The sequence below is a fragment of the Solanum tuberosum genome, unplaced genomic scaffold (genome assembly GCF_000226075.1).
Source record: "Solanum tuberosum cultivar DM 1-3 516 R44 unplaced genomic scaffold, SolTub_3.0 scf00470, whole genome shotgun sequence".
Classification (NCBI taxonomy): Eukaryota; Viridiplantae; Streptophyta; class Magnoliopsida; order Solanales; family Solanaceae; genus Solanum; species Solanum tuberosum.
The window spans coordinates 154649-162082 of NW_006239390.1; the positions used below are offsets into that span (position 1 = coordinate 154649).

At 33.4% G+C, this 7434-nt stretch overlaps 1 long non-coding RNA gene across 1 annotated transcript; it reads right to left on the bottom strand.

Moving 5' to 3' along the window:
* Nucleotides 1–579: 579 nt before the first annotated feature.
* LOC107058235 (uncharacterized) lies at nt 580–2028 on the bottom strand. Its single transcript, XR_001471888.1, has 2 exons — nt 1847–2028; nt 580–937 (listed from the first exon to the last, which is right to left on the bottom strand). It is a non-coding gene; the product is annotated as an uncharacterized lncRNA (long non-coding RNA).
* Nucleotides 2029–7434: the final 5406 nt, after the last annotated feature.

The following is a 7434-nucleotide window of genomic DNA, read 5'->3' on the forward strand; positions in this document are numbered from 1 at the left end:
GTAAAAAGTCAAGAAAAACTGAAGGTTTTCAAAAGACCTAAAGAGATAAAATCAATTGAAAAAAAAAAGGTTCGAGTTCAATGTACATTCTGAGAAGGTGTTAGGCCCTCGGAATGCACGCTAACTTGCGGTTGACCGACAATTTGACTAAAATGACTTCGACTAATTTTTGGAAAATATTAACTAAGTAAGAAGACTCATTTTTTATTACTATTTTTTATTTGTCTATTTATTATTATTATTATTATATTTATTTTTACTAAGTAAAAGAACTCATTCATTTTTATCTAATTATTTATTTATTTTTTATTTTATATTATTAATTATTTTAAAGGGGAAATAAACTAAGAGGGATCATTCTAAAGGGAATAATTTAAAAGGTGCTAGTCAAGCTAAAAGAACATAAGTAAAACTAAGTGATAAGTAAAAAAATATAAATATATTTAAATGAAGGATAAGAAACTAAGAAATGACTTTTCTTCGGGAGTTTAATTAAATAAAAACCAAAAACAAATAAAAAGGTTAGAGAGTTATACAAATGAATAAATAATAATAAAAGAGGATGGTAAAGAATAAAAATATAAACTTGGACTCTTGTCCAACCAAACTTTTCTCCTCCTGTCCTAACTAAAAAAATTGCCATAATTGGGCTTGGCCCATTTAGATTAAATCTGCTGATATCCATTGAGCCTTTGGGCCCATTTTCGTCCCTGTATCAGTCATTTACCATTTTTGCATATCACTGTATATCAGTGTATACAGTAGTTGTATACCAGTGTATACTGCTGTATACAACCCATTTGGAGCTTTTTCTGAGACTTTCCATATGTCTCCAACCTGTACGTCTACCCCCGATGGCCTGGCTGACTCAAGAGGGGAAAAAATGGAGCCTTAATGGCTCAACTCGGAAATGCAAAGAGGAGATGTCCACCATGGACTCGATCCAAGGGAAATCATGCAAAGAAGACAAGATGATGACAATTAGGACATGAAGAAAGATCATAACTACTTAACACAATAAAAAAAAAGGTGCAAACATGAAAACGAAACACGAATTCCAGATTAGGCATGATATAATTTAGATGACCAACTATTGTGCAACTTGGCTCCAAGTTCTGGGCATAATCGATAAAAATTTAATTGAAGTGCCAACAAAACAACACCAAAACAGTGATCAAGCTTACTAAGTATCTGCTAATGCGAATTTGTCACAAAAAAAAAACTCAAGTAAAGAAATCAAACATAAATCCATAAATATCCAACTTATTCCTAAAACAAACTATTATGACAAAATCCAAGCTATCAAACAGATTGATACAAAATTTAGCTAAGTAAGATGAAGTCAACAAAGTGTCTTCACAACATCATTTGCCAAAAACTTTCACAATGAAAACTAATGCAAACCCAACAGTAATAATACAAAATAAAATAAATCTCATACCAAAGCTAAAAGAAAACTTTTTAAAAAATGCATACTGTGCACCTTAAATTGCTACCTGAACAACATATACCTTAGAAATTCAAAACATTTCTATGAAAATCTTTTTAGTACAAGCAACAAATAAATATATGTATCGATATGAGATGCCGAGAAGTTCATTTTTAGGCTACAACAATTTTCATTTCTCAAAGAAATTCAAAATCGATGCACCTTTATCGAGCATGATCTCCAAATAATCCATACATCAAACTCAAGCAGTGAATACAACAAACAATGTGAAGAGGTGTAACAAGTCACTAATTATAACACTTGAAATCTGGAAGAAAATTACTACTTAAAAAAATGGCAAAACGGAACACACATCATCAGGAAAGAAAGAACGAAAAGCAAGAACAAGAGTATTACCTTTTCTTGAGCAGTGACTCCGGGACTCGAGACTCCGAAGACGATTCCACCACCACCCTTGAACTCCGGCGAGCTCCGAGAAAAAGCTCGGAAGAACAAAAAATAAAATTAAAAACTAGGGGTCAAAGTTTTGTGGATTCGGTGTTATAAGAATAATGTTCTTTTGACTAAAATCGTCCTCCCTCCTCTATGTTTTCCAATATTTCTTCCAACCCTGATCAAAGAGAAAGAGGGGTATTTATAGGGGATTAACTAGGTTAAATATGGGGGGAAATCAGGCAGAAATTCCAATTCAAAATTCAAATTCAAATTCCTTTTTCACTGGATAAAACTGATAAGCTGTCAATAGTACCAGTTCAAACGGTAAATTGAAAGGAGCCGTCTGATTGTGAGAGAAGGACGGACAAGGCTAGGAGATCTCTCCACCTGGCTTGGTTTGAGAATATTATGTACGAGAGGATAAAAAGAGAGGGAGAGAGCACGCGCTGGGCTGCTGCTCGCGATTTGCTGGGCTATTCCGAGTTTCTGGGTTTTGGAATTTTTTGGTTACTGGGTTGTTCGCGAGGAAGAAGAGAGACTCAGGGGTCGGCATGTGTTGCTATACGTATTGTTGGTATGGGTATTGAAATGGGTTTATGTATGGAGAATGGACTGTTTTGGTATGTTGTGTGTATTGTTGTTTGTGTTGTATTGGTGGGCTAGGATTTAATTTGAGAAAGAGAGAAGTAGGCTGGAAAAATGAAAAAGACCCAAAAATGGGTCTTACAAAGAGTTGGAATAAATTGTTTATGTGTGGCTAAAATTGTAATTAAATAATAGCCCAAATAAATTTCAATTGTAACAAAATCGAACTCAATCAATGAATTTGGTCAAAACTTAAACAAGACGAATTAATATAAATTAATTAACGAGCTTCTTATTTTTTAACAAAATAAAATAATTAACCTAAGTATAAACTAAATAATTTAAAATATAAACTATTATATAACTAAACTAATTAACCAAATATTTAATTACAACAAAATCTTTTTGAGATGATTTTTGAATAATCATAAAATATAGTAATTATATATATAATTATGTAAAACATATATATTATCTAAAAATTATAAAAAGTGACAAAACTATTTAAAATAACTTGCAAACTATATTATTATTATTTTTGTTGAAAATTTTATAAAACTAATTATTTTAAATCATTTGGAATTTAAGAAGCTCGACGATTAATTTATATTGTAGAGGTCCAAAATTGGGTGTCAATAACTGTCCCTCGTTTGACTTGGATTGATGGAAGAAATTCGAGGCAAATGAAATTGACGAATCCAATTTTGACCGACCACATCTTCATCCTTCTGAAAAATGGCTTTGGTACGGACTTTAGAAATTATGGCCGAACCCCGAAAATGGGTTTTCCTACATATCTCAGGCTATATGAAAATTCAGGCCACTTGTAGTTCGATACACTCGATTTGACGCACAATTTTGAAAAACTCAAAACTCATCCCGATATCAGATTATGAAGAGACCGAAATGCTCGCAATAAGATTTAAGAGCGGATGTTGGAATACAACCGAGTTTTGAAGACTGAGCTCACCTATATATCCTTAAACATTAGGAATCAGGCTACCTGTAGTTCAACTTGATCGGTAGAAAAGAAAATCTATTATGCAAGATAACCTTTGGCTCTGAAAGAGTGACAAAATAAGTCGAGTATGAAAATGAGGCTTGCAACCTCTTAGCCATGAATGCGGAGCTCTTCACATCCATAAGTAAGAACTTACACAGACATAATTTACAAAGCTCTTAGTGCATTTTCACTCGGATTGGAAAGTTGCTCCCGGCGAAAACAAATTTTTTTCGGATGCAAAACTGAGACCGATAAACCTAAAGAAAAACCCGAATGCCTTCTGATAGGGGTGTGGTTTGATTGTGGTGGAAGTCGCTCCTCAACTCCCGTCCTAAGAGTTTGATACTCCTCTTTGGACTATGTCCAGTTCGCTACTAAGAAAAAGTTCCACGTTGTGCTGCATCCTTATTGATGTCGTCCGCACCTGTGGTTTGATTTGAGAATTCATCCTCTTGGATGCTCTCGACAAAGACTGAAATAAACTTGTTAGTAGAAACTGTAATTGGAAAAAATGCTAGCATCTCCTACGATGCTTTTCAATTACTCTTGCTTTGAAAGACGTCGTATAGATATGTTTAGTATATGTCTGCACACTCAAAGTAAACAATTAGTAAAGAAAGATCATTCATGTAATAAAAGAGTATATCTTTATGGATAAGCATAAACATCTTTTCAACTAGATGAGAAAACTTTCATAGGGAACGAACAAATAAATTGAATAGTATAACCACTCATCTCATAATTATCAAATAACAGATTGTGCCAGAAATCTTTTCTTAACTCTTACTCCCAATACAAGAAAGCAGATTAAGAAGACAAAATTTGGGTATCTGCAAAATCATCATATATTCATCTATATCTATATCTATATCTATCTATCTATCTATACTACCTTAAAAGCATGAACTCCTAACTTGAATGTTATATTACTATAATATCCCTAACTTAGGTTGTGACTTTTTCGATGAGTTGTGACTTTTTTGATAAGTTATGACTTTTTCAAAGGGTTGTGATTTTTCAATGAGTTGTGAATTTTCCAAAGTGTTGTAACTTTTTCAATAAGTTGTGACTTTTCGAAAGGGTTGTGACTTCTCGGAATGGTCGTGACTTTTAAGATAAGACACAAAAAATAATTGTTCATACTACCCTTTATTGACTATAAAGAGAGGGATTTCCTCTCAGTTTTCAACCACAAGTTTTTTTAATCTACTACTCTTCTTCTTCTTGCATTTTAAAATTTTTTGTGCGATTATTGTCGTTGATTGAGTTCAAAGTTTAGCAGAATATGAGGTACCACTATTCTGATGAAGTAAATTGTTCTATCCTAACACGGTATATTCCTTAACCTCGGGTACTTGCGGAAAATAATTTTGATGATATGATAATTAATTTTTTGCTTAGTGTATACATTAGTATGTAATGTTCCAATTTATGAGGTTAACGTGATATAGTCTAAATTCATTTGTTTTTGTTAACAATTTCTCTTGTGATATAGATATATGCTTCTGAATATCTTTTTCAGAAATTATTAAACTTCTCAAGAGTTAGAGAATTGTCAAGATTTATTTTTTTGATGCTCAAGGCAAAATAATGACTTTATTTATCAATACTATTTATGTGATTTAGTGTAACGACTTGTTCCTGTCGTTATAGAAAAGCCAACGGGGGAAATTTGGATTTTCCCAACCTAGTCCAGATTTGGACGAAATTAGAGTCTTTGAGGTGTAGGAAAATCTGGTAACAATCGGATGAATCATTTATGATTTTGATTGCATGAGTGGTTAGATAACTCGTTAAGGAATCCCTATGACTTTATGGAATTGAATTCGGGCGAGTAGAATTTTTGAAATTGATCTTAGCGTAAGGGGTATTTTCTGAGTGTCGTGGGTTAGAGGTGTGCTGTGAAATTGGGATTTTGGAATTCTTTAATTAGATCACTTTCTCACGTAACCCGCTTTCGCGCTGGGTTTTGCCACTCTGGAGGGCCCGCTACAGCCGGGTGACGGCTGCTGTGGCGGGCTCGACGCGACTTAAGGTCGTTAATAAACCCCTAAACAACCTTATTTGGCACTTTTCGATTTTTAGAGCTAAGGAACGAACCCCAGGTGACTCCTACTCGTTTTTCACCATTCTTGAGGCTTAAGGAAAGCTTTTCACTCCCCAAATTTGATTTTCGATCCGTAGAACATAATAGAATGGGTGAATATTGATGGGGGAGGGTTTTGCAATAGATTCTATGGTGGAAACAACTTAAATTTGGATAATTGGGATCATGGGTTTGATCTAGGGTTCATATAATTGTTAGTTATTCGAGTAATTAGTGATTGTTTATTGATTCCCATATTATATTGATTGTTTATAGACCAAGAACTAGCGGAACGAATCCGAAAAGGGAAGGATCAAGTTTCTTAGGGTTTCAAGCTTGTTTCGAGGTAGGTGATAGTTGTGATTCTATGATTGTGTGATGTATGGTTGTTCTTGCTTCACTATGATACTTGTATATGTATGAATGTTGCAATGTTGATCATATTTGTTGTAAATGAGATAGATGAATGATGATTGTCATGAAATCATGACTTAAATATATGATCTTGATGATATACTTGTATATTGTTATTATGGTGTGTTGAATAGATTGGTTGCCATGTTCCGGCTTAACTAACTTGGATCGGTTGCCACGTTCCGACATAACTATGGGATCGGTTTTCACGTTCGGCATAATTATGGGATCAGATACCATGTTTCGGTATGCTAACTGTTTGGGTTTAGGTTCCATGAGAGGACCAATGATTTGATATAAAAAGTGAAGTTGTTCGTTGTTCGTAATTGTTGATAATATTATATATATATTGATATATATGCATGTGATTCTAATGTTTTCTTGACTTGCTTATGTTGCACTTAGTGGGATAGCCGTGTGATCCTACCAGTACACTGTGATTGTGTACTGATACTGCACTTGCTCTTATTTTATTAAGTACAGGGCATCTTCAAGCGGCTACTAACAGACCTTGCTTAGGAAATCAACGATCATTGTTTGAATTTAAGGGTGAGCTAATTCTTCCGGGCTTCCATGGTTTCTCTTTCGTCTTTGTCCAACATTTCCAGACTTAGACTATTTTCTAGTTAGTTATTAGTTCATTAGTAGGGGTTGTAATCCTTCTTGTTTAGACTTGATTCATTGTTAGATGTTTTGGTACATTGACTTTCAGGTTCTAGGCATTACTTCCGCATTGTTAGTTTATTTTTGTTTGACTTTTGTTGGAGTTTATGGGAACTCCTTATTTATTTCCTTAGTATTTAACTTGCTTCCATAACTTAAATGCCTTAGTTTTGGTTTAGTTGCTGGGTTTGAGTTGTAGTAGTGGTTCTCCCACCGGAGGGTTAGTGTGGGTGTCAATCACAACGGTCTAGGTCGTGACATTTAGATTGTCAGAAAGTTTGCTTCAAAATAGTTATTACTATATAAACATTGCCCTTTTGTTTTACTGATTTACTATTTCTTAATATTTAAGATTTTCGACGAAGAAAAGTTTATATGACTTGTAATAACGCCAGTTGAAGATTGTATTAGTTTAATATTTATTGTAGTCTAAATTCATTTGTTTTTGTTAACAATTTCTCTTGTGATGTAGATATATCTTTCTGAATATCTTTTTCCAAAATTATTAAACGTCTCAAGAGTTAGAGAATTGCCACGATTTGTATTTTTGGAAGCCCAAGACAAAAAAGATGAATTTATTTATCAATGCTACTTATGTGATTTAGATTGTCAGAAAGTTTGCTTCAAAATAGTTATTACTATATAAACATTGCCCTTTTGTTTTACTGATTTACTATTTGTTAATATTTCAGTATTTTCAAAGAAGAAAACTTCATATGACTTGTAATAACACCACTGGAAGTTTCTATTTGTTTTCTTTTATTGTAGTCTAAATTCATTTACTTTTGTTAACAACTT